We start from the raw sequence: 27,823 nt of genomic DNA, 5'->3' as shown, positions 1-27,823 counted from the left end.
CCTTAAAGACCTTCTGAAAGAAGAAGATACCACTTCTACCACTGGCCTTACCTCTTCTATTATCACTAATAATCTCACTCAGCTAATCTCCCCTACTACTCTATCACTCAAATGTTAGGAAAGACTAGCTGAGGGAGATGACAAGCGTCTGAAGATTTATTCTCTCTCTTTGGAAGGTCCCAGGGTCTCTGTGAACCTTGGGGAAATGATTTTGGCCCTCTGATCTTTGAAGAGTCATGATTCACGATGCAATCTTATGCTCCTTTTAAAACTATTTCAGTAGCACTTAGGCTTCCCTTAAGTTATGGTCCCTCACACTTCTCAAGTTATGTGAACCCTTCCATGTCTCCTAACTGCTGGGGAAGGATGTGGGAACCGGGGTACATATTCACACATGTGGTGGAGCTGCCCTCATGTTGATAGCTTTTGAGGCAAGGTATTTAATCACTTGTCCTTTATTACCAAACAAACAGTCCCTGAATTTCCTGAATTTGTTCTTTTGTCCCTTTCTGTTGCCCTTAATCTGCTCCATAAAGAGATTCTAATGTTTTTGTTGGCGGCTGCCCAAATTACTGTAGTGGAAGGCTGGAAGATATCTTCTGGAAGATATTTTACAATGGAAGCATGATATAAATGTATTTGGTATCTAGTCCTGTCTGAGAAATTGACTCACGGAGTTGCTGCTAAGGCTGATACATTTGACTCGAGCAAGGCCACAATCTACATGCACTAAGTTCTGGAGAAATACCCTACACCTATGAACGCAACCAACTGCAGTGCCTTCTCTTTGAAAGTTCAACCTCCCCCTCCTTCACCCTTCCCTCTGCCCACTCCCATTATGTGTGTATGACAAACCTTGTGATACCCATTTTTGTTTTAGTTGTATTATTCTTTTCTTTCAAAATGTGTCCTTCTGTGTTTGGGTTATATCCTTTCTTTGAGCTTTCATTCTGGAAATTCAATTTAAAAGCCTGCAAATATAGTAGCCAATGAACCCGTGTGATATTATCAGAAGTAATAAAAGAAGTAGATCATCGCCTTTGCCATCGCCACTTCCGTTCTTATCTCCACATTGGCTTACGAGCTAGCAGATAGGAAATTGTCTTGAAAGAAGATGCATGAAGTATTTGCCAGGTGATAATCTGTCAACAAAATATCCCTAAACAATGACAGCGAAAGAATAACAACATCTGCTCAAACAAATGATTAATGAAGCTGGAAGTTTTCATGCCAGGGTGTGCTTCCTCTGTGTTGATATAGAGCAATCTGCCCCCCAAGCCAAGCAGAAACAAATACTCCATGAGCACATGGGCCAGCTGTTTCATGACACTCTCTGTCTATCACAGGAGTCCCTTTATATCACATTATTATCCTAAAGGGGTGGCCAGAAGATGGGGAAGATGGGAATGCAGCTTGAGTCTGCAAATCCTTTGCACACTTAATTGGGAGTAAGGCTGCAGGCCTATATTTAGTCACCTGGGAGTGAACCCCACTGAAGACAATTGGGAATACTCCTCCATATAAATGTGTACGATTGCACTGTAATTTTCACAAAATTCAGTGGGATGTACCGCCATGTAAACATGCATGCAATCACATCTCTCTGGTTCCTGACATCAGGAAGGAAGTGAACTTCTCTTAAGGTTTTGCTTTGCAGGATTGTTTTGCTGTCCGCTTGACTTTAATCCTGATTTATTTGCTTCCTACAGGGCCATGTTAGGGAACCAGTGACCCTCCATTTTAGCTCCCATCAGCTCCAGCCAGCAGCATGGCTCAGAGTCGAGGTTGATGGGTATTGTAGTCCAACAACATCTGGAGGGCACCACATTGGCTACCCTTGTCATGGAGCCTAAATATATTTTATTTAGGATGTGCCCCAACCCATATCTCCCCAGTCTATTGTCAGGGAAAGTAGCCACCTTTTAAAATTATAGTAATCATCCAGCAGAATATGAGAAGTCCAGCTATTTATCACATCACTGAAGCAAAATGAAGATGACATTATTGAATCCAAGTATAATCATGGATATATATCTAGGAGGGTAGTTTTATTTTAATGCAGTGCTGTAGAATTAGTTTTGGATGCTTGCTGGTTATTGCAGCTCTCTATTATCCTGTGCAGCGTTTTCAGGTTTCCCATGGGAGGTAACAAACAAAAGAACATCACTGTTTATTATATTTCTGCAAAACAACTTTTTCTTATTAGTGATTTTACTGTTGCTCTGAGTTGCTGCTTTTCAAAGCTCCCTTTAAAGATAAACACATACTTCTAAAACAAACAGTGAAATGTGTGACTGGCATTTGCACTTCGAGGGCCCCCCAGCCCTTCCCCTGAAAATAACTTCGCACTGACACATAATTTTAGTTTCAGTTATTGGGCAAAATTTAGGCCACAACTTTATTGATTACAGCAAAGTGAGCGGTATTGGCTTAGGCATTGGCAACAGACTATAACTGACTCCTGCCTCTCTGACTGGAAGTCCGAAAGGGTAAGCACCAAACGAGGGAGCAACATCGATGGAGACCAACCGAAGCTCAGTTCCTATGGTCCTGGCATGGCCCTAGCCCCTCAAGCGGACCTCGGACGGGATACAGGACCCCCAGATTCCTTTACCCTTATTCATGGAGGGGCAGGTGATGGCCGCACCTCCCCTCCCACACACTTCAATAAGCCAGTGCCTAACCACATTTCAAAGTTGTGACGATTGCTAAAGGTGTAGACAAAAACCAAGTGGCTATAGCCATAGCTCTCAACTGTCCCTTATTTGGCGGGAAACTCCCTTATTCCAGCGCTGTTTCCCGCTGCTGTCCCTTATTGATGATGTTGCTTAAATTTCCTGGGTTTCAAAGGAAGCAGCTCCTCTCCATCCCTCCCTGCTGGCCAGGCAGGAGGGAGGCTCCAACTGTGTTGCTTGGCTGCGTTGCTCACCCAATAATGAGTCTAAGAATGACTGGAGGGTGTCAATCAAATCAGCTGTGCTGCCTGGGGACTCACCTTTGCTCAGCGCTTCCCAGCGGAGAGGTGACGGTGGTTTTCCTTGCTGCATCCCCTTTGCTGGGTTGCTGTGCTGTGGGAACCACTGCTTGAGGCTTTGTTTGGCTGCTGGCTGGGCTTTCTGCCTTTGGCTCGGAGGGGCTCAGAAGTTGAACATACCTGTGCTCGGAATCGGATGGATACGTCATCAATGGCCCACTCACCTTTGCTGGGGAAAAGGTCTGTCTGGAGGTGGGGGAAAAGGAAAGGAGCTGGTTGAGTACAATGGCGGGCGGCGATCTCGTGGGAGGGGGGGGGCTTTTGGATTTGTTTTGGAAGCTCCTTTGATTGACTGTTTTGAGGGAAAGGAGTTGGTTGACTAAAATCCCTTATTTTGGCTGCTGATCCCTTATTTTTGAGGCTGCTGGTCCCTCATTTTCAAATCTGTAAGTTGACAGCTATGGCTATAGCCAATCTGCCAAATGGAAAAAATTCCTACCCAGCCTCTGCTCCAAAGCAGGTGACCCAATCCAAAACAAGGCCAAAGCAGCACTGCCTAAAATTAGGGAAGGAGGGTGGGTGTTCGGCAGTGCAAAGCTAGTGCCCCAGTTACATTGCGCTGCCGTTTTTATAGGCTCCAACTACCCTGATTGGCCCAAACAGCCTGGCGCGATCCTGGGGCCTAACGGTTAAGGCTTGGGCCGTGCCCGGCAACAACTCTCCCAGCGGGGGTGCCTTAGGGGCCCGCGCGCAACCAGGACCCTCATTACGGAGGATACCATTTAGATTCATAATACTGCCTTCTCAGTGCATGTATGAGTACCAAACTGCCTGTGATAAGGAAAGTGCTTGCCATATAGGTGCTGGCTCAGGGTGCCTGGAGATATGTGCCAGATGGGAACTGGACTGCACTCTCTGAGATGACAGTTCACCAGGTCACCCCATCTTAAAGTCCAAAAACCCTTCGTTCTACGTAAGTGAGCTGACTACACACCTCAATGCTTCACCTGGCTTTTAGCAAAGTTTATTTTAGTAGAGTGAGCTTTGAAATGGAGCTTCTGATTGTATGAGCTGCTTTTAGAAATCGGGCTTTAGCAGCAATCCTTAGCACTCCTAACCCATTTGGAATAATTTTCAAACTCAATTTAGTCCCCCTTCGGAACAAACTTCAAACAAAGAAATTTTGATGAATCAGTGTTTTAGTCTCTCCGCAAAATCACTTTTCTCCCTCCCGCCTGCCCGCATTTTAGCCTGTTGGGAAAATATTCTGTTTCTTTCTAGTTTCAAGTGAATCTCACTCAGCGAGAGACTGCTTTGTGCGGATGAAAAATGGGACTGGTAAGCCACGGTGAAAGGGCATAAAGGGGAGAACAAGTCAATTTTCTTTGCCCGGACACATTTTAACATGATATTTAAAGAGGACGCCAAAGGTGGGAAGGTTCACTGACCTAATGCTATAAGCACTCTGGCCGGCCATTGATTGAATGAGCCCATAATAAAGGAATAGAAAGGAAATGAAGTTGAGGAGGACATAAATAATCAAAATACATGTGAGAGGGGCTGTTGCTTGGAAGATGTAATCCAGTGTAGTCAATGTAAGATGCAACAATGTCTAGCTTTAAAATTTTGGTGGGACTTCAGATCTGCCATTTATCTCATGAAATGATTTCCATAGTAAAACAAGGAGACAGATAAATCTTAATGCTATGTGAAGATTCTAGCAAAAAGGAAAATATTTTCTAGCCATTCATGATTTAACATTCAACAACAGGAAGCAGATTCAATTAATTATCTGATGATGATAAAAAAAATAATAATTCCACATTAGTTCTCAATTTGTTATTCCTGTTACTAACAGATAACAAGGCAGGCCTTCCTTTGTCCTTGACATCATCAGTTGCAAGCAACAAAGAGCCCACATCCAATTTTTCTATTGATCGATAGTCATCAAAAGATTATCTTTTTCTTCTTCTTAGCATTTTGTGTTCATATACTGCAGCTACTGGAGCTCCTGCTGATTTTGCCTTGAGCATGCTAATGGAAAGGCAGGCTATAAATAAAATAAAATCAACAGCAGAAAAAAGGCAGTTCTCTGGCATCTTAAAGACTAATTTATTGTAAGACGGGTTTTTCGTTTAAGCAACAGTATCCTTGCATTTAGCTCTTGATGAAATTCAGTACCAACTTGAAGTGCGATCTAAACCAATATCCACTAGGGTGAGAGCAGAGGTGCCAAATTGAATAATGGAGGGGCAGGTATGCCCTGCCCTGTATAATCAATCACAAGATGGGGCACATGCACACCATTTCTATGGCAATGCACATCAATGGGGGGGCTGCCCCCTTAAATATTTTTTGGGGGTGGCGAAGGGACCTCAGCCCCCAAGAGTTGACTCCTGTGCATGAGAGAGTTTCCATTTGGTGGCTTTTGAACTTTCCTGGCTGGTCTTGGGTTATAAACCAGATGACAGAAAAAAATTGTCTGTCCATTGTCATGGAGCCACTGGGACCTGACTTTCTGGCCCCATTGTGGGACACTGTATCCCTTCATAACTAGGTTTCCGATCCCTTGGCCATTCTCATCCCCATTGCTTCCGCTTACAATGAGAAGCCAGGGAAGGAAGTTGGTTGCAAAATATTCCTGAAAATATTCCTGGTTTTAAAAATTTGTCCCGACGCTCCTTTTAACTCACATGCTGCACCTGTGGCTGATTCCTTAAAAACATTCATTATTTGGATCCCCCAGACTGGAGCGAATCCAATCCAGATGGAAGGGAACAAAATTAATACATGACAATTACCAGCAGCGATTGTGATTATTTTATATGAGCAGAGATAATGACTAACTCTGGTTAAAGCAGATTAGGGATTTAGGAAAGTAAGGTTATTAACAAGCCAGAATTAGGATCATGGGCCAATCGCTGCTTGCATTGTCCTGTCATATCCCGTGGTTGGCATGGGGATGGAAATTTGCACAGTGGTGTGCCTAGGAATGCATTTTTGGAAAAACTAGAGGAAGCCATCGCCCTTCAGCAGCAAAGCAATCAGCCAGGATGGCCCATTTGAGTAATTGGAGGCTTCTGTGTTTTTGACAGTTAATAGCCCAGTTTCTCCCTTCAAAGCTCTTCCCTTTTCCCAGTAAGACAATCAGCGCATTCAAAATCCAGGCTTTTCAAGAGATTTCATTTGAAGAAGTATTTTGCTATGAACTGGCAGGGAAATGGTTTGGCTTTGGAACTGCTTAGTTTATTGCAGTGAGAATGATGTGCTGCCATGCACTGCCTTTGAGCCATAGGTATTTTAGAGGACAAAATACCGTATTTTTTGCTCTATAAGACTCACTTTTTCCCTCCTAAAAAGTAAGGGGAAATGTGTGTGCATCTTATGGAGCGAATGCAGGCTGCGCAGCTATCCCAGAAGCCAGAACAGCAAGAGGGATTGCTGCTTTCACTGCACAGTGATCCCTCTTGCTGTTCTGGCTTCTGAGATTCAGAATTTTTTTTTTCTTGTTTTCCTCCTCCAAAAACTAGGTGTGTCTTGTGGTCTGGTGTGTCTTATAGAGCGAAAAATACGGTACATACTTCAAGAATGGTGGTCCCATACTACTCCAACTGGGCACTGTGTTAATTTTCCCTTTATAGATCTTAAAACAACTGGTGATATATTGTTGTCTGTTATAGTCCATGTAGAATATCTGGTTCTGATGAAACAATTTTTCCTGTGTAGAAGAAAACCTGGCTTCTGGTCTCACTCCCTTGAATTCTGAGTTGCAACCTTGGGGTTCTAACCTTGCACTGCCTTTAAGGACGGAGGCATCTGTCAATTTCCATTCCTCTCACTTCCTCTTTTTCCAACCTTAACTTCAGTTTGCCCCTTTCCTGCACCTGTTTGTGATTTATTTATTTTTAAAGAAATGCCCCTGACAGGTCTCTCCAGTGTCTGGCTATGATGCTTCCAGCTGCTGAGAGTACTGTAGGTGGGTTATGAGCTCTTTAAGATGTGAGTAGACAATATCATCTCGGAAGATGTTTAGTAGGGTCAATTCTGGGGTGACTTCTAATACTTGCTTAGTTATTTTGCATATTTCTTGTATGATGGATGTCCAGAAGAGCAGGGTTTACATTGACTACTAATAATGAAACATATGTTGTGGATATTTTTTCCACATTTATTATGCTGTTTTTGGGATATACAAATGACATGAGAAAACTTGGTATACTTATTTGTATAACATTTTCTTGTTTCTACCCCCCCCCCCCAAGAAGGGGGAGAAATGCCCCATGTTCACGCACATCTTCTAGCATGTCCCTCCTAACATATATACATATTTTTTCTCTCTAATGCATACATTTTTGCTATAATTTTCTCTAATGTGCTGCATTTTCACTTAAAGATGCACTCTTGTATATACAGTGCAATCCCCTCTTATGCACATTTAACTTGCACAGTTTCAATGATCCACAGCCAGAGGCTGGCTGGTTGAAATTCTGAAAGTTAAATGCAAGCGAAGCAGAGAGGTTAAAAGCTCTTTTTGTACTGGGTAACCCAAGCGGATTTATATCAAAGCATTATTCAGTCATCCATTCCAAGCTATGTTTTAGAGGATCAGGAAAAAGCGGTGTGCGCATACATAAGACCTTCCTCTTCCTCCTTCCTTCATACACTAAGATTAACAGAATATCTTCTGGTTTGTCAAACCTGAGTTTGCTGCAATGTCCACACTGAAAAACAGTTATTTAACTAATCTCCTGAAAACCAGAATACCAGGATATTCTGTCTTTATTTTGTTGCATTACATTGCTTTGCTGTATTTTTATGACATGGTCAACTAACTGTCTTGGAATTTAGACAAGTAAGACTTGACATATAAATATTTCTAATCAATTAATAGATGCCATCCCAATTTACCTTACAGACAACAATTTCTAAAGATTCATCTGGGTTTTGCACTGGAAAACAGATTTCTGTTACCTGCATTCTTTAAGCATTATTATTATTATTATTATTATTATTATTATTATTATTATTAAAATAGAAACTACAATCTATCCAGTTTCATTAGACAGCATTTTGTAATAGTGCCCTTTTGATTTTTTATATGCATTTGGGAATCAAGGGACCTCTTGGGGTGGCGGGGAGGTGGGAATCATTTCAGACTAGAGAAGCCACAGAAAGAAGTGGATGGCAGGAGTATTAATGCTCTTAATTTACTGGAGCACCAGCATTTCTAATGATGTGGGGTTCTGCTAAAAACAACAACCACCCTAACTGTACCTGTATAAAAAAATCAGGAATGTTTAATACTGGTGGTTTTTTTTAGGGAAGGTATGCATTTAGCAAGGGACTAGCATAAGTGTCAGGGAGAGGCAAACGGGAAAAGATGAAAGGACAGAAACCAGCAGTTATAGTGTTTAGGTTACATGGGGTGCCTGCAAGGGTGGTCTCAGACCGGGGGGGCTCAATTTACCTCACGATTTTGGTGCAAGCTCATGGGGCTGCTCCAGGTGGAAGTGAGCTTTAAAATGGCAAGGCACCCCGAGACCAACAGGCAAGCAGAGAGGGCGAATGCTGTGTTACAACAGTATTTGAGGTGTTATGTAAGTCAGAAGCAGAATGATTGGGTGGACAAACTAGCCCTGGCAGAGTTTGCTTACAACAACACAGATAATGTATCCACAGGGATGACACCGTTCTTTGCCAATCATGGGCTTCATCCAAGGGCCTTCCCCAGGAGGGGGGAGGAGTCGTGGAGTGTTCCAGCGGCCGAACAGTTTGTGGAGGAAATGGAAGCGATCCACAGACAGCTGCAGTTAAATTTGGAAAGGGCTCTGAAGTTATACAAGAAGGAAGCCGACAAACATTGGCGATCAGGGGAGGTCATCAGGGTTGGGGACAAGGTGTGGTTGTCCATGCAAGGATTGCCTTGGAAAGTGGGCTGTAAGAAACTCAAGCCCAGGAAGGTGGGGCCCTTTGAGGTTATTCAGTGAATAAATCCGGTGGCGTTTAAGCTCAGGTTGCCAGAAAGCATGAAAATCCATCCGGTGTTCCATAGGTCACTGCTGTTCCCCTACAGGGAGGGGGGAAGGAGACTGGGTAATGGGGGGGGGTGGAAGGCTCACCACCCGAAATGAAGGAAAGGGAGCAGTGCAACAAGGTCACGGAAATACTGGATTCTCGTTGGAGAGGGGGGAATGTGGAATATTTGGTGGCTTGGGAAGGGGCCCCGGCATCGGAGAATACCTTGGTTCCGGAAGATAGTATGTTTAACAATGAACTGGTAGAGGAGTTCCACAATTTTTTCCCGGACAGACGAAAAGGCAAGGTGAGGTCCTTACAAGAGGTGTTCAAAACAACAGATGACGAAGAGGAATTCGAAGGTTTCCCAGCATTGGATGAGGAGGAGGAAGAAGACGAAGGAGTAGACTGGGGAACACCAGGACTTGGGGGTTGGAGGAGTGTGTTCGAAGAGACAGATGAGGAAGAGGGTAGTTTTGCGGGGTTCTCCACGACCACCTCTGAGGAAAGAGAAGGGGATGTAGTCGGGTCTCCTGAGCAGGAGGGGGCCTTTGAGGAGGGGGTGGATGTCAGGGAGAGGCAAACGGGAAAAGATGAAAGGACAGAAACCAGCAGTTATAGAGAGCCTAAAGAGATTATCAGCAGCTTCTTGTCTGAGGCTCCTCTCCCTCCCGTTGTTTCGCAGTTACCGCCTCTAATCTTTCTTCTTCCTTCTCCGTACCCAGCATGCAAGTCTGCGGAAACTCCTCCCCTGACTTCCTCTGTGTACAGAATGACTTGTCCCAGGCTCATTCTCCTCCCCCTCTACGTCAGACCCACTGTCAGACGACAAGCTGCTGATAATCTCTTTAGGCTCTCTATAACTGCTGGTTTCTGTCCTTTCATCTTTTCCCATTTGCCTCTCCCTGACACTCAGCTACTGACTTATTATCCTGCCCATCAAGGTTAGGAAGGGCCGAAGTCTGCAGCTGCCTGCTCTCTCCTGCCTGACTAACATCTAAGCCTCTCTGTTCCTGGCTGCTTTCTGCAGTTGGCTGCAAACCTTTGCTTGGAGCTCACTCAGTCCTGACAACTTATGAGAAGGAATACAGGAAGGAGTTGTTGAAGGAGTTGACCGCAACTTTTGTCCCTTCTGTTTGCTTCATCTCCAGTTCTTTCTTCGTTGGGGCTCTTTGATCCCAATAAATAAGGGATCATGTAGTGCATGTGATGCTATGATCTTACATAACCAGTCAGAATGAGCGCTGCACATCATCTCTAAGTCAATAAAGTCATGGAGGGAGGGCAATACTTCCCAGCCCATTCATGTGGGTGATCCAAGTCAATCGTGAGGGTGATGGCAAACAAAGAACATTCAGTTACAGATATCTGAAGAAGTGTGCATGCACACGAAAGCTCATACCTAGAACTAACTCAGTTGGTCTTTAAGGTGCTACTGGAAAGAACATTCAGAGCAAGTTTTCCTGAGTAGGTAAATGATTCCATTCACCAAAATGGAAAGGGTATCTTTCAGTGTCAACAAAAATATGCACAAACCTCTCTTCCCTTTCAGGTGTTGTTTTTATAGTAGGATAACCTCCCCCTTATCTAGCAACTTCCTCTGCCCACCAGAACTCTATAGGAATTTCAAGGGAAATGAGAATTTGTTTTGATAATATCCATGATATTCATGGCAATTTCACAAACCTCTCATTTTAATAAAGGGTCTCTCCATTTAAATGAATGGGGTGTCCTGTGAGTGCATGTTTGAACATTTAGATGAGCCTAGATCTTCGGATTGGAATGATTTGATACAATGTAATAACACTGTACAATGGTACAGAGGGACAGCACCGGTGAAATTTCCTAGGGAGGTCTCACACATCTCAAATGGACAGGGAAGGGGAAGCAGAGAAAGATTGTGCAGTTGTTTCAGGTAGATTATTTTAGGCTTGGCTATCCAACAGATGCAAGAGACCTGAGTGAGCACCTGAGTGTGGCTGGACAAGGGGGAATGGCTGGCTTGTGTTAGCATCATTATTTTTGTTCATTGTACTCCTGGCATGAAACCTGTCTCACAGCAGATGCTGGACAATCACCTCACCTAATGATGATCTGCTAGCCTTTCTCTTCTCAGTGTGGAACACAGCAAGCCCAACTCTCTGTTCAAGACAGTAGGTTGCCGGACCCCGCCTGGCCAACACTTCACTCAATCAAAAACAAAACACAGAAAATGGGTATAGATTGCAGTGTCTTCCAAAGTACTTGAATTACATTGAAAGATTTCCAGATACTTTGGACCCTTTGTCCACCAAGCTCCCTTGACCTTGCCAGGCTGTTCTGAAACACTATGTACTTTGTTCCAGTTTGACAAACTGCACTCAGGAAGAATTATTCCAAAGACCATAGAATTTCAATAACACAGTGAAGCTGATAAAATAATGTTCTTGGTACAGAGCTGGCTGCTATAGGGCATTTAGCATGCTGCTTTTGGGGAAAAGCAGCTCTTATAGTTATAGGATGTGCCAGAGGGTGATCTTTGTACCTGGAGTCCTCCAATCATGGCTTTCTGATTGCTTCACTCTCAGCGCTTTGTGGGGCGCTAGTGAAAATTCTTAGCATGGAACAAACACTCTTCAGATTGCTTTGTGCGGCTTTAGTTCCATCCACATCACTGGCCAATTTGGAAATAACAGAATGCTTCTATACTATCAAGGTGGGTTGTCAACAGATTTCAGAACTGTCAGTTAATTAATTATCTGTTTCTTTCTGAAAACTGACTGAAACTTGATTATTGAAACAGAAAAAAAGTATAAGCATGTGAAATTGCATTTGTTCATATTCATCGCGAGTTACCTGTGTCTCTTTCCCTCTCATTTCTCCTTTTCCCTTTGTCTCTTCATCTTTCAATATTTCTATTGTAAGCTCTTAAAGGTTGGGGAAATATAATTTGTGGGGAGGATATAGTGGTGCACATTACATTATGGTGTGTACCTTATAAGTTTCAACCATAGATTTGACAATGCACAATAAGTAGAGACAAGCTTATGTTTGCAAGCATAGGAACCATGCACTCAACCAGAAGCCAGGATTGGCTGTAGCTTCCTGTTTTAGTACAGTTTTGATGGCAAACTTAGATTCCCCACTATGTGTTAAATAGGCATAAAAAGCAATGGTATTGTGAAGCTGCCAGAATCCAGAAAAATGGCACGTTTTCCCATTTATTCATCTCTCTTTTTTCTGATCATGCTCATTTCCTTTGCAAACCCAGCTGCCGATTATCAGGAAGGATCACTGGGTTGATTGTCCAGTTAAGACAAAGGAAAACATGTCTCTGTCAGTAAAGAATTCATTTAAGTGCTGACAAAAGCAAGCTTCCTCCAGATAATGCAAAGGAAACCCAGATTGATTTATTAACATCAAATATAGACTACCAATTGCTAACACTGAATATCAGTTAGGAAATAGTGAGAGAATGAAATAGGTGATATAAATGCCAGTAGAGTGATCTGCATTTTATCTATATAATTTTTATATACTGAATACAACAGATAGACTAGAAGTTATTAAAGGTCAAAAATTAAATGCCAGACATCAAATGGCATCAAATATCCAGTTCTTATGATAACAAACAAATTAACAAAACAAATGCATTCCTGCTCCAAAAAGCATCTAACTTGTAAGTTAAGGCATCTGCTTTTATTTTTCTGCCATATAAGTAGTCAATATGTTCTTTGTTTTCCTGTTGTATCTCAGGTTGTCTGTGAAGGCAGTTCAGAAGCCACCACTAATACAAAATGAGGCTGTAAGGCTTTTAACTAGAACTGTTCACTGGGAGAATATTTTGCGTGTTCAGACCCAGAGACCTTCCCCCTAAATAAAGTCACACTTGACTCAAATTTTAGTTTTGGTTTTTGGCAGAATTTAGGCCACAACTTTATTGATTGCAGAAAAGTGAGTGGTTGCATAGGCTCTGGTTCGACTAGCTCCCTGCACCCTTGCAGGCAGCACTGACCCAGGGCACCAGCATAGGTCAGCCAAGGGTGAACACCTAGGTAGGTGGAAAGCCAGGAATAGATTATACTCACCTCCAAGATGCCCCCCTGGACTCAGGCACGGGCACAACCCCCTCTCGGGGGTTGACCAAACCAGTTGAGTCCCTGGATTCCTTTAACGGAATACCCTTCACATAGGGATGGCGAGACCATTCTCCCATCCCTATCACATGAACCAGTGCCTAACCGCAACCTTACAAGTTGTGACGATTTGCTACACAGCAGGCAAAAACCCAAATGGCACCAGCCAATCAGCCTAGTGGAGGAAATTCCTGCCTTGCCCCTGTCCCAACGACAGACAACACATGACGGCATAGCAAGGTTAATCGCAAAATTGCCCTAAAAGTAGGGAGAGGTGGGCGGGTGTTCCGAATGCACAAGCCGAAAGAGGAAGCTCTGGGTCACATGCATGGGCATAAATAGGTCCCTCGAACCATTTGGACTGTGTCCCATTGGCCAGATTGTACCCAGCTTCGAGGGACCTACCAATTGGGTGTCGTGGCTGTCCAATTGTATCCACCCACAACACAGGAGTTCGGTCTCCAGGTCTCACTGCAACACGTGCCCTCTTTTAGGGAGGACACTATTTGCCAGTACTAAAAGAGTATCACTGGCTGCCAGTGTCCAGTTGAATATGAATGAAAGTACCTTTCTGCACTTATTCTCTCCCCCCCAAAAAAATAAATAAATGGGGGCATGTTGACACATGACATCAACATTATTCAGCTAGTATTCCAGAGTAATGTACTAAAATAAATGCTTACAAAATGTCATCACCATAAACAGGTTCACCATAAGTCAAGCAGCAGACATGTAATTCCTCTCCTATGCACCCACAATATTCATATTCCAGAATGCTAGGCATTATGTACAAAAAAAGCTGCAAAAAAGCTACCCCCATGCATGTGCTCAGAGTTATTATCTGCCAGTCAGTTAAGGCAAATAAAAAGCTAACTGTGTCAGTAAATACTTCACTATGCCCCATGAAGAAGTTGTCAACATCTCATGTAGAAGACACCATGGGAAGTATAAAGGTAAAGGTAAAGGTACCCCTGCCCGTACGGGCCAGTCGTGTCCGACTCTAAGGTTGTGCGCCCATCTCACTTAAGAGGCCGGGGGCCAGCGCTGTCCGGAGACACTTTGGGGTCACGTGGCCAGCGTGACGAAGCTGCTCTGGCGAGCCGGCACCAGCGCAGCACACGGAAACGCCATTTACCTTCCCGCTAGAAAGCGGTCCCTATTTATCTACTTGCACTTAAGAGTTCTTTCGAACTGCTAGGTGGGCAGGAGCTGGGACTGAACGACGGGAGCTCACCCCGCCGCGGGGATTCGAACCACCAGCCATACGATTGGCAAGCCCTAAGCACTGAGGTTTTACCCACAGCGCCACCCGCGTCCCCCCTATGGGAAGTATAACATTTCCCAATCACCCAAGTCCTTAGTATGGATCCCTGGCAACTTGGAAACTACATGTTCTAAGGCTACTTGTATTTAATTGTTTTTTGTTTGTTTGTTTGCTTTAAAAAAAACTGCTTAGTGGGAAGTAGCTTGGTTTGCTGAGTCCATTTCAAATGATGATGGGAGAGAGATTGCCTATCAGTACCATCTCCAGCCAACATGATGCTCTTCCAACATTGTGGCCTACAACTCCCATCATCACTGACCATTGACCATTCTGGCTGGGGCTGATGGAAGCGGCAGTCTAATACCTCTGGAGGCTTTCATGTTAGATACCCCTGGACTGCCTTGACTGGCCAAAGCTCCCCATTGTCTTAGATCAAATATTTCCTCTTTCTCCTCCCTGAGATGCTTCATGTGGAGGATCAAGTGGTTTAAACCTGAGTCAGTAGACAGTCAGACTATGTGCTCTGTCGCTAGGTTATAGGACATCCTATATTTATTTATTTATTTAGCTAGCAAGCATCCATCTGGAGAAACTGCTCTCCATGCACGAACCCCCCCCCCCCGTCATGAAATTGATGCAGTGGGGCAACTGAATATTCAACAGACATTCAAACAGCAAAGTCTGGAGAATTTTGTGGGGAATTTACGAGGGCAAATTTATTCCAGCTGGAGTACAGTCATTGTCTTTGACATTTTGTGTCTGTTCCCCAGCTGCCTTCCAATTCAGTGTCAGTTTGTGTTTGGCGTTACAGGTTAACGCTTGCTTTTTTATTATGATCTTTTTTAAAAAGTGGAACTTCATTCAATGCAGCGCCAAATCATGGGAATTGTGACCTTTTATGACAACTCTGAGTTATTGCCATATTCATTCCTCACTATAACATTAAGATTTATTAGGGGCTGCTTTTCAGAAAGTCTTATCCTTTTCCAGACCATGATAATATAATAATAAAACACCTGAATTTCATCTGGTGGCTGTAACAATAAATTAAGCTTGAAGTACTAAGTGACTTTTTAAAAATCCCTTTCACCAGATGCATCAGTTTTATTCTCAGTCTTAAAATCTTACTGTCTTACAATGTATTCTGTGCTGGTTCAAAGGGTGATGGGGATGAAAGTCAAATAGGATAGGACTGGCCCAGTCTGATAGGCACTATTAAGCAGCTGCCTTGGGGAAAGAGAAATCCAGGGCTGCCTGCAACTCTCACAAACACTATTTCCACTCCTGTCTCAGATGCTTGCTCTATCAAAGTTGAGGTGCAAAGGCAAAAAAGGGGCCCAAGATTGAAGGGACATTAAGATAACGCAGCACCAGTGTTAAGTAATGCCATCCAAATATGCAATGGCTGGGTTGGTTTGTTTGTTTTCCAATTTGCTTCCGTCTCTGTTTGGCCTGGGGGAAAACTCTGCCTGTTCTCTGCCAGAACAGAACCCAATGCCTTTGGCATCCTAAAGGGTGTTTTATATGTTAGTTATTGGAATTAATTCCAGGATTTATATCGAATGTAAGGGTCAGGTAAGGGACGCGGGTGGTGCTGTGGATTAAACCACAGAGCCTAGGACTTGCCGATCAGAAGGTCAGCGGTTTGAATCCCCGTGACGGGGTGAGCTCCCATTGCTCGGTCCCTGCTCCTGCCAACCTAGCCAGTGGCGTAGCGTGGGTTGTCAGCACCCGGGGCAAGGCAAGTGATTTGCGCCCCCTAACCCGTGGATTTGCGCCCCCTAACCCGTGGATTTGCCCTAACCCCAGAAGTTGCGCCCGGTGCGGCCGGCCCCCCCTGCACCCCCCACGCTACGCCACTGAACCTAGCAGTTCGAAAGCACGTCAAAGTGCAAGTAGATAAATAGGTACCGCTCTGGCAGGAAGGTAAACGGCGTTTCCGTGCACTGCTCTGGTTCGCCAGAAGCGGCTTAGTCATGCTGGCCACATGACCTGGAAGCTGTACGCCGCCTCCCTCGGCCAATAAAGCGAGATGAGTGCCAAAACCCCAGAGTTGGTCACAACTGGACCTAATGTTCAGGGGTCCCTTTACCTTTTTAAGGGTCAGGTAGAAAACATCATTCATTTTCTTTTAATGCACCTTTGATTTCTCTTAGCCACTTTCCTCTTGAATCTTTAATAAATAGATTAGAAACTAGGGTTGAGGAACAAGCCTTGACTTGGGCAGTTTTGCCCAGGCTATGCCTAATGCTCCAAAATTATTAGAAGGGGAGCTGACTCGTGTCTGTATTTTTCTCCCCTTGGAAATGCCACAGGTTTTAACTGTCCACATAGTCAGACTAAATAATCTAAATGTGGGTGGTGGCGGCAGCCCCCATGTGTCAATTAGACAAGGGGCATCTCTCAGTGGTCCTGTCAAGCAAGGGGGTGGGAGCTAGAGAATCAATAGCAGCTTCTTCCTCCCCTTGCAATATCCCTCAGGGTGGGCAATAGGTACAAGCCCCACTTTGATATGGAAGCAGATGTTCCTTGCAGTCACTGCTCACTTGTATTTTGGTGGACAAGGGGATAGTAGCAGCCCTGAGGGGCAGAAGTGGTGTTGTGAGTAAACAGTATATAAAAGGGCATGCAAAATCATCTCATATTATAGCCAAAAAAACTACTAAATGGACTGAATATAATTTTTTTTGTTGTGAAACTGAATTTAAAAACATGTGTTGTAGAGCCGTTGGTGAGATCTCCACATTATATCTCGTTTCATTGTTTCATCAAAAGCGCCTTAGAAACGAGGAATTTCTCATGGATGGCAGTTGAAAACAACCCTCTGGCCTTTTATGTGTCTTCCCCTCCAAAGAAACACGATCTGATGGGAATAATCCAAAGTAATTTAACCAGCAGAACTTCTGCAAATGGGGTTTATTGTTCCCTGGAAGCTGCAATACAGAGTAATTTTGTAAATATTATAACAGTCATTTGTCTCAACTGTTTTATTATATAGTTTTAATTGATACTTATTGTTTTAATATCTCTACAATACAGAGTATATGCAAACTGCTTTGCAAGGTTTGCATGAAGAGGGATAATATCCTAAAGAAAGTAAATATATAAATTTCTCTGCAGTTTCCCTAACAAAAATGTGCCTAGTGGTCTTGTCCTCCAGTGATGAAGTAACTTTAAGCAGTCCAGCCCCATTAACTCTCTTCTCTCGAAGCCCTAAACTCACAATAGGGATATATTTTGAAGATGTAAGTATTATTCACACATCAGCATTTGTTTGAGGCCTGAAGCAATGCAACACAGTAGCTGGTAGCTCACCGAGGATAAGTTTTCTTTTGACTACAGTTCAAGGTTGGCAAAGAAGTTATCTGATACATGAGGAGAGCTGATAAGGCTTCGAATGGAGTTGCTGCCAATTCCGAAAGCAAAATGTCAAGGCAAATCTTGAAATTCCACCTTGGGAGAAACCATCTTGGCTGTGGTTGCTGGAAGCCTGGACTGCCTTTTCCACCTGTCCTGGGAGGCAGAGCTGTGACTGACTCCAACTACAAAAGTTGAGGCTGCTGAACAGACTCTTGGGTTGAGGTATTGTTTGGATGGTTCTGTTGAGGGGTTCTGTTGCTGTTATTATTGCCCTAATTGTTTAAAATGCTTTTGTTTTGTTTAAAATTTGGTTTTTTTGTTGTTCTTTTATGTTAAGAGATGTAAGATGGGCCTGGCAAGAGAGGAGCTGGGGAGAGCAGGGGCAACCCCAACTACAATGATTATGGGCAAAGTGGGGTATGAGGGGAGAGGCTGGAAATGGTTCACTAGGCAGAAGCAGTTAGTCACTGTGCCTTGCCCTGTTCCGTCCTTTGTTTCCCTGTTTGATTGAGAGACAGGGGAAATATGTCCTTGTTAATTTTCCTCAACCTGGACCTCAGAGCAGCTTTCAATACAGTGGTACCTCGGTTTTTGAGCACCTCGGAAGTCAAACATTTCGGCTTTCAAATGCCGAAAACCCAGAAGTAACTGCTTCAGTTTTCAAAGACTTTTCGGAAGCCAAATGTGCCACATGGCTTCCGTATTGAGTTTTCCGGACGTAAATGCTTCCGGAAATGCATGCTTCTGTTTTCAAGCATTTCGGAAGTCGAACGGTCATCCGGAATGGAATACGTTCGAAAACTGAGGTTCCACTGTACCATCAACTCTGATATCCTTCTGGAGCAGCTGTCCAGGTTAGGGTGGTTCCAGTCCTACCTGGATGGTCATTTCCAGAGAATGGTTCTTGGCTAGTGCTCTTCAGTCCCATGGAGCCTTCAAGATGAGGTTCCTCAGGGTTCAATTTCTCACTACGACCTACAGAAGAAAATCTTTTTATCCTTAGAATCCACCTAGGCGTGTTTGTTTTTTTCCTATAGCCCCGAAGGGGAGATAGCTAACTGTGTGATATTTTTCTTCTGGTGATTTCCACTCCTGGAATGTTGGTTATACAAACCCACACAACCCACATATATGTGTTTGTGTACCTGTACATATATAAGATTATGACACAACAATAAGATGAATTATATTATGCATGAATGCTTTTAACACATCACTTTAGGTATGGTGATTCCTGGGTGATATTTATTCATTCTCTGTTCTGTAAAATGACCAAAGGAAACATTTCTAGTGCTCATAAATAGACAATGAGTGGCAGGAACTGCCATATAATAACAAATCCTGCATCTCTGTATGTCTTAGTGTTCCCTGGTGTTTAACATATAAGCTGAGATAAGCACTGCCTTTTGCAGCAGGCACAATCAGTATGATGTGTTTGTAAGGTGTGCCAATGGGGATCAAACCCTTTCAGTGCTCGTCTCATCATATTGCCAGTGCTTTCCCAGTGCCTCCTGGGAAATCTATACAGCTTCTGTAAGTAGCACCTTGTCTGTTTTAGGAGGGGGTATAAAAAGCACTTTGCTATTGTCGAGGGTCAGGGTTTTGTCATATAATCATAATGCTTTCACAATATACCTATCTTTTCCCCCCTTTCCTTTACAACTCTTAAACTGCCACGAAGTGAAAATGGAAATTGTGTTTTCCTGTAAACTATGAATCCCTGATTCTCTAACATGAGGAAAGGGTTATCACCGAGAGACGGATAACAAATGTGGACTGAGGCAAACAAACATGTCAAGGACAGTGAACAACTTTACTTTGTATCTTGCTGGGGAGACCACATTTAAGAGTGGCAGGTGTTCTACTTTCTAAGGGGTGGGGAATATCCTCCAGATAATCTCAGAAGGACTCTTCAGAATTACAAATCTGCTCCCCTCCCCCCCAGTACAGGCACTGTAACTGAAATGCCTACCGCTAGTTTACGCTGAGGTCTTATTCAAATATGCATGTCCTCCATTTTATTTTTCTATGATGGATTACTGTGGACTGGAGCCTGGTTCATGAATTTGGTAGATCCCATGTAATCAGCCAATGAAGTTCACAGGATTCCTGTTGGGCTTGTGACCTGCTGAAAATTATCATAGATATGGCCCAGTGCCTCTACTGAGGGAAACCACCTAAAGGAAGTCCCCGCCATTTGCAGAATTATGATTACACTTTTGTAAGCAAAAATAAAAATAAAACAAATTAAAAAATTGTCCAGTAGCACCTTATAGACCAACTAAGTTTGTTCTGGTATAAGCTTTTGTGTGCATGCACACTTCTTCAGATAATTTTTTGACTTTTGTAAGCAGTCGTGCTTCTGAAAATGCCCAGGCCCATATGTCTTGCTCTGAGAAGCACCAGCTGTCTTCATTCAGCTGGTTCCTCCATGTCATATCTATGAGGCCAAATGCCTGCTGTCAGGTGAGTGCACAGAGACTGGCAAACACGTGAACTGGGCTTGCATGACTAGTAGCTGTGTGTGAGAGCAGATGTCACTGAAGAGCACTGCATTTTGGGGACAGTGAAGTGATAAGAAAACTATGGAGTATGACCTGTGAAGGGCCTATATACACATGCAGGCCATGTTGGTAAAAAAAAAAAAAACATGCATGTTTCAGTGAAAACTGCTTTGATGTTTAACTATGACCAAGTGGTATATAATTTTTGTGTGAACCAAACATTTACAGACCCTCCAGGTGTCCCTATTTTCCAGGGAAAATCCAGGATTTACAGAAGCTGTCCTAATTTCTGATGTGATCCCACTTTTCCTTTTTTTAAAAAAAATAAATTTTTATTAAGATTTTAAAGGTTACAGAAAAAAAGAAGGTAAAAAGATAACAATCAAAGAAAAGAAAGAAAAAACAATACATATCTAAAAAAAACATCAAAAAAATCATCAAAAAACAGAAAAAAGAAAAAAAGAAGTAAAAAACAAGTCAAACCTTTAACTCACTTACTTACATTCACTTATTTCCTTGACTTCCTCACGCCTCCAATTTTTGTATTCTAATTCAATTAGATATTCCAGCAAATCCTTCCAACTTTGTTTTTATCCTAATAATTTATCTTAACATACTATAATTCCCCTCTTTGTATTCTAATTCATATAAATATTTCAGCAAATCCTTCATCTTATTTTTATCCTTATATCTTATCTTAATATACTATAATTTTCCATTCTTTCTTTCACCAAATAACCATCCACTTTTACTTTGTTTAATCTTATTTCTCATTAAAACTTATATATCTGTACTTATTCTTAATACGTTTCCCCTAGGGTCAAAAAAGATTCCACTCCACGATTTTCCCATCTCTCATTAAAAGAAAGAAGAAAACAAATTATATACACTTTAAATTCCCAATTTTCTTCCGCCAGATCCCCTCCCCGGTTTCGGCCCCTAGCCATAGTTCCATTACTTTCGGAAAACCATCAACCCGGAGATCTTAAGTCCAAGGCTCTTAAGTCTCTTTCATGTCCCCTCTGCCGGTCTTTTTGATAATCTTTGGTGTTGAAAACCAAATCACGGGGAAGCTCCAACCCAACGGTAATCATATTCCTTCCTGCCAAACTTCCATAGTTTAAAATAGGGCCCCACTTCCGGAGGCGGCGCAAAACGGCAATGGCGGTCCTCTTTACCTGGTGAAGAGGGGCTCCGCGAAAAAGGGTCGTCCGCTGCGGCAAAGCGGAGACCCATCAAGAAAAACCACAGGCAGAGTGAGCCTGTGGCCATGGGACTCGGCGGGCGCCAAAAGCCCCCCCAGAAACGAAGAAGGAACCTCGTAAGGGGCTCCGGAACGTGAAAGGGGGAGCGGCGCTGTGAGTTCATCGCTCTTTTCGTGGAAGCAAAGCCGCGTTGCTGCTGCCGATGAGCGCTGACCTTTCTTCTTGAAAATATCGAAATTGACAGCTACATACCCGTGATTAAGGGGTACTAAATTTTGGACTAAATTTGCGGAATTTGGCTGAAAACGGGAGGCGAGTAACAGGAAGTCCGCCTTCCGATCCTGCTAACTAGATCAAAGCAAGGGCTCCGAAGAGTGCTGTAGCGCTTAAAAAAGAGCGTAAAAGCAAAACAAAGGTGCATCGATAGACTTTACTTTTAGAAGACAAAAGGGAAATTTTTATTAAACCTGTGGATTTTATCTTTGGAACTTTCTTCCTATTTGTGAGTTATGTGGAGCTAAAAGGGACAACCTAGGCGTCGGGCTGCCAGAGCGTAATAGAGAACTGTCAAACTGCTGATACTGTTGCTGAAATTTAAACTGTTACATAGACTGAGACTCTAACACTTAAACATTGTTGCTGGGACCACTCTTGACATCTTGTGGCTTCTATCTAAGAAATAGAAAGCTTTGGGAACCTTCCTCTTGTACTTTGGAATTACAAAGATTTAATACGGGGGCTATAGGAACTTTAATGGCGGAAAAGAGCTTCTTTACTTTCTTGAAACTTTGAAATACTCCCCCTAGAGGACTGTGGAGATATAGAGGCCTGGGAACTGTACTTTATTGAGACTATTTGTGGTTTAATTGTTTATATTTTGGACTTATCCTTCTCATGGAATAAAAGACAACTTGACCTTGAACTGAGGCAGGTGTGGAATGAGCGGCTCAGGGAAAACAAGAGCAGCTAAAGCCAAAGAGAAAGAAAAAGAAAAGAAACCTGCGCAACTTGTTCAAACAACTTTAACTCATCAACGTAGATCATCTATCCCAGCTGTGCTGACAGCACAGGAGGTGGAAACTGAACAGCCTGCTACAGAAGATATGGCAACTGGAGGATCTGAATCAGTCCTGAAACAAATTTTGGAGCAACTGGCAATTTTAAACCAAAAGGTGGACAATCAATCATTAAAAATTGATCAAGCTACATCCTCTATTAGCAAATTATCTGATCAGGTTTCCCAGCATACCCAGGCAATTGAGAACCTGCAAGGGGCTACGGCCGAAAATTATAAATTAGCTGTGGAAGCCAATCAAAAAGCAGAGCAGGCAAACAAGAAAGTTGATGAGATTAAGGGGGAAGTAAGGCCTCTGAAAAGACAGGTAGGGGAACAACAAGCCTACCTGTCATTGGTTGAATTGAAAAGTAAGGAAAATAATCTCAGGTTAAGGGCCATCCCAGAATTGGAGGTAGGTAACTTAGAGGGATTTTTGACACTTTTATTTTCCAAATTCTGGGGAATTGAGGAAGACAAAGATTTTAAAATCGTGACGGCCTTTAGACTGGGAAGATCGGTAAAGAAAGATAAGGCCAGAGACTGTTTGGTTATTCTGAGATCAAGAGAGGAAAGAGATAAGATATTAGGCCTACATTTTAAAAAATCTTTGGAGATAGAAGGTAAAAAGGCTGAAATATACAGAGATATACCTAAACATCTATTGGACCTTAGGACTACATACACAGACCTGACCAAATTGTTAAGACACAACGCAATTCCCTATAGGTGGGAGTTTCCACAAGGACTATCATTCACTTACAAAGGAAGGAAAGTAAGAATCAAAACACCTGAGGATCAGCAGAAGTTCCTACACGACCACGAGGAGGACCTCCAAAAAGGAGCTGCAGCTTCTTGGCCACCACCACCGCTGGAACCACCTCTAAAACCTACACCGTCGGGATCTGGACCAGCACTACCACCTCCGGGATCGGAGGAAAATCTAGATACCCCATTGTAAGATCCACCAATTAAATCAGAATGTCTTTGCAGCTTCTTAGTTGGAACATAAATGGCGGAAATTCTCCGGAAAAAAGAAGAAAAGTATTTCACATTTTGAAAAAAGAACAATTGGACATTATTTGCCTGCAAGAAACACATGTGACAAGGCTTCATAGAAAAGTGTTAATTAATAAAAGATTAGGCCAAGAATTTATTTCTTCAGACAAAGTTAAGAAAAGAGGTGTGGTGATATATGCAAAGGAGAGCCTGTCACCGAAATTTCTATTTAAAGATGAACATGGCAGAATTTTGGCGATTGAAATTCAGACACAAGGAGAAAAATTTTTGATATTAGGAATATATGCTCCAAACGAAGGAAAATCGGAATTCTTTAGAAAGCTGCATGAGATCATGCTGGACTACCTTGACTATAACAACATTATCATGTTGGGTGATATGAATGGGGTTGTATCTGTAAATATGGATAAGTCACAAAGTACCAACATAACGAAAGATGGAAGACTACCTAAAACGTTCTTTGAAATGACTGACAATATGGACTTAATTGACATATGGAGGGTTAAGAACCCCCTAGGAAAAGAAGGAACTTTCTTTTCTGAAGCTCATCTGACATGGACACGAATCGACCAAATATGGATAACCAGAGGACTGGCACCTAAGACTAAAAAAGTGGAAATCTGCCCAAAAACCTGCTCCGACCATAATGCACTGAAATTGGAACTGAGACTAAACATAACCGGATCCTTTAGATGGAAAATGAATGACACCTTATTAAGAGATCAGGAGATTGTTAAGAAGGCCCAAAAAACTTTAAAGGACTATTTTGAGCTAAATCTGAACACCACGGTGGAAAAAAGAACAATCTGGGATGCAAGTAAAGCAGTCATGCGAGGGTTTCTAATACAACAAAATACGATTAAGAAAAAGTTCTGGAATGAAAAGAAGGAGAAGATATTGGAGAAAATAAGAGAAGGAGAGAAAAAATTAAGATCTAGGCCCAAGTCGAAGGAAGTGCTGAGAGAAGTGAAATTCTTCCAGGCACAATATTCGAAATTGATAAATCAAGAGGTGGAATGGAAAATTAAACAAATGAAACAAAGATCCTTCAAATCAGCAAACAAGTGTGGGAAACTGCTAGCATGGCAGTTGAAAAAGAGACAAAAACTCAATACAGTTACAAATCTAGAGATTGATGGGAGAATGGTTCAGAAACCCGAGGAAATTAGAAAGTGCTTCCAGAGATACTTCAAAGAACTTTATTCACAAGGGCCACAGAAAGACTTTGAGATGGATCAATTTCTTAAAACTAATGGATTACAAAAAATAACTCAGGAAATGAGAACTACCCTGAATAGTAATATTACACAGCAAGAAATTGAAAGTGCCATTCAGAACCTTCAATTAGGCAAATCTCCAGGCCCTGATGGACTTACCTCCAAATATTATAAGGTTTTGAAAGACTATTTGATACAACCTCTGTTGGAGGTCTGCAATCAGATTATGGAAGGGAGGAAGGCACCGGAGACGTGGAAAGAAGCCTTCATCACATTGATACCTGTCAGGGAACTGCCATCGGAGAGACAGGTGGTGGACAGGCTCCAGGAGAATAGGAGAGAATCTGCAGCAGAAGAGGGAACCAGCAGGGGGAGTGCAGGAGTCACAGCGGAGGGGAGGCTCTGGGATGCTTCCAGTGAGAGTAGTGGAGAGGTAACGGGACCCCCGTTGGGAACTCCCACCCTTCGCCGGAAACTGTCACGCAGAGAGTCACGAAAGCGCATGTCTGTCAAACAGCTTTTATGTTGGCGTAAATTCCGTAGACGCCCACTGTCAGATTCTACCAGCGACTGACGGAGTCATGCTTTGGGGGCTCCGTTAGTGCATCGGTTTGGATGACCAGCCAAACCCCAGAGGGATCAAGCTTTTACGCACAAGCAGCTCATTATCCCATCACAGCAATCTGACAGTCTTTGAAAGCAGCTTGTGCAAGCAGAAGGCATCATGAGCGAACCAGCCGGAACCGGAGGAGCAGGAGCTGGAGCTGGAGCAGGTCCAAGCCTGGAACAAAGGTACAGGGCGTTGGAGGTCCAGCTAGCACTGCAAACGGCGAGGCTCGAGGAGAGGAGGGCTCAAGATGCAGATAAGGGGAAGACCACCCCACTTGCCAGACGGGTGCCTGGACTGGTGCAGAAATTTGGGGGGGATCCCCGGAACTATCAAGCCTTTAGGACAGAGATGCAATATGCTCTCAATCTACTGTTTGATGACTTCCCCGATGAGAACTCTAGAGTGGCGTACGTGATTGGCCATCTAGAGGGAGGGGCGAGGGACTGGGTTCGGCCCCTGATGGCAGCCAATAATGAAATCTTAAAGGACACAATGAAGTTTTTCCGCGCCATGGACTTGATGTTTTCCAGCGAGATCGAGCAGGGAGTGGTGCGCAGGCAGTTAATGGCGTGTAAACAGGGGAGCCGATCTGTACGTGAGTACTGGACTGAGTTCACCATGCTGATTCATAGACTTGGGTGGGACCTTGCTAGTGAACCTATTCAAATGCTGTTTGAAGAAGGTCTCTCTCCGGCAGTGAAAGATGAACTTTCCCGGGCGCCTAGGGCGGAGTCTATGGATCAGCTGACTAAATCAGCGCTGTCCATTGGGGCACGCCAGGAAGCTAGAGCTATGGAAAAGCGGGAAGGAAAGGGGGAACGTTGGAAGGACTTCCGCATTCCAGAGATTCCGGAGCAGCCTTTCCCGCCAGCAGAGCCGATGGAACTTGGAACAGCGCGCGCGCGCGCAGTTTCAAACACCAGTGAAGGGCGGAAGAAGGAGGGAAAGAGCGGCAAGAGATGTTATCTCTGCCAACAGCCAGGTCACTTTGCCAGAGTCTGTCCGCAAAGGAAGGAATGGCAAGGGATGGCGGGAACTGTTGGGGGGAAGGAGGAAGAAGAAATCACGGAGCAAGTAAAAGCCAACGCCTGGTTGCCAACATCAGGGCACAGCAGCCAGGCCAGGGAGTAATGAATGTGCCCACGCCGGAACCTCCAAGACCAGCGCTTGTGATAGAGGTGTTGCTGGAACTGGCAAACGGACACCCACTGAAGATAAAAGCGCTATTGGATTCAGGTAGCTCATGTAATTTCATGAGCAAAGAGTTTGCAGCTGCACACCAGATACAGACTATCCCATTGAGTAAGCCTTTGCAGGTTACCACGATTGATGGGAGGGAGCTGTTGGGAGGAGAAGTGAGCCAACAGACTGTACCAATGATAATGAGGGTGGCACGACACACCGAACTGATAGCGTTTAACGTAGCCACCTTGGGAGGAGCTCCTATTATCTTGGGTATGAGCTGGCTGGCGCTACACGATCCGCTAGTAGGCTGGCATCAGAGAGTGGTTTCCTTTGGATCAGCACATTGCCTAGAACACTGCAAGGAGGGAGAGGCTCAGGCAGGCGCCAGGGCCACTCTAGCAGGGATGGAAGTGATGGACAAGGGGAGGGTGCCACCACAATACGCTGACTTGCTTGACGTATTCAGTGAAAAAGAAGCAGATAAACTGCCCCCGCACAGACCCTTTGATTGTCAAATTACCTTACTCCCAGGAGCACAATTGCCAGTGGGCAAGCTGTATGCAATGTCAGACAGTGAGATGCAGGAGTTAAGGGAGTTCATTGACAAGAATCTCAAGCGAGGTTTCATCAGAGAGTCACGAGCGGTGGGGGGCAGCCCAGTGTTCTTTGTGGACAAAAAAAACACGGGCAAGCCCAGGCTTGTATGTGATTTCAGGGCCCTAAATGCAGTGTCAGAACCAGTGACTTTCCCTATGCCCAGAATTGATGACATCCTAACACAGGTGAGAAAAGGGAAAATTTTTACCAAGCTGGACCTTAGGGGGGCATATAACTTGATACGTGTGAGAAAGGGGGATGAGTGGAAGACCACTATGTTCACCCCCTTGGGGGCCTTTGAGTACACCGTTATGCCTTTCGGATTACAAGCGGGCTCCGCCTGTTTTCAATCATTCATGAATCACGTCCTGGGGCCACTGCTCTACAAGAACTGCGTAGCGTTCTTAGATGACGTCCTGGTGTACTCAGACAATGAGGAGCAGCATGTGCGAGATGTAAGAGAGGTACTGAGCAAGCTGCGAGAAAACCGGCTGTGGGTGAAACTGGAGAAGTGTCAGTTTCATACCAAGGAGGTGGAATTCCTGGGGTACCGGTTGTCTGACAAGGGATTGGCCATGGATCCCAGCAAGGTTCAAGCGGTACTGGAATGGAAAACACCAAAGACCAAGAAGGACGTGCAAAGGTTCCTGGGCTTCGGAAACTTCTATAGGAAGTTCATCAAAAACTTTGCCCATTTAACAGC

The sequence above is a fragment of the Podarcis erhardii genome, assembly GCF_964252035.2.
Source record: "Podarcis erhardii genome assembly, chromosome: 6".
Taxonomy (NCBI): domain Eukaryota; kingdom Metazoa; phylum Chordata; class Lepidosauria; order Squamata; family Lacertidae; genus Podarcis; species Podarcis erhardii.
This window is presented reverse-complemented; position numbering follows the sequence as displayed.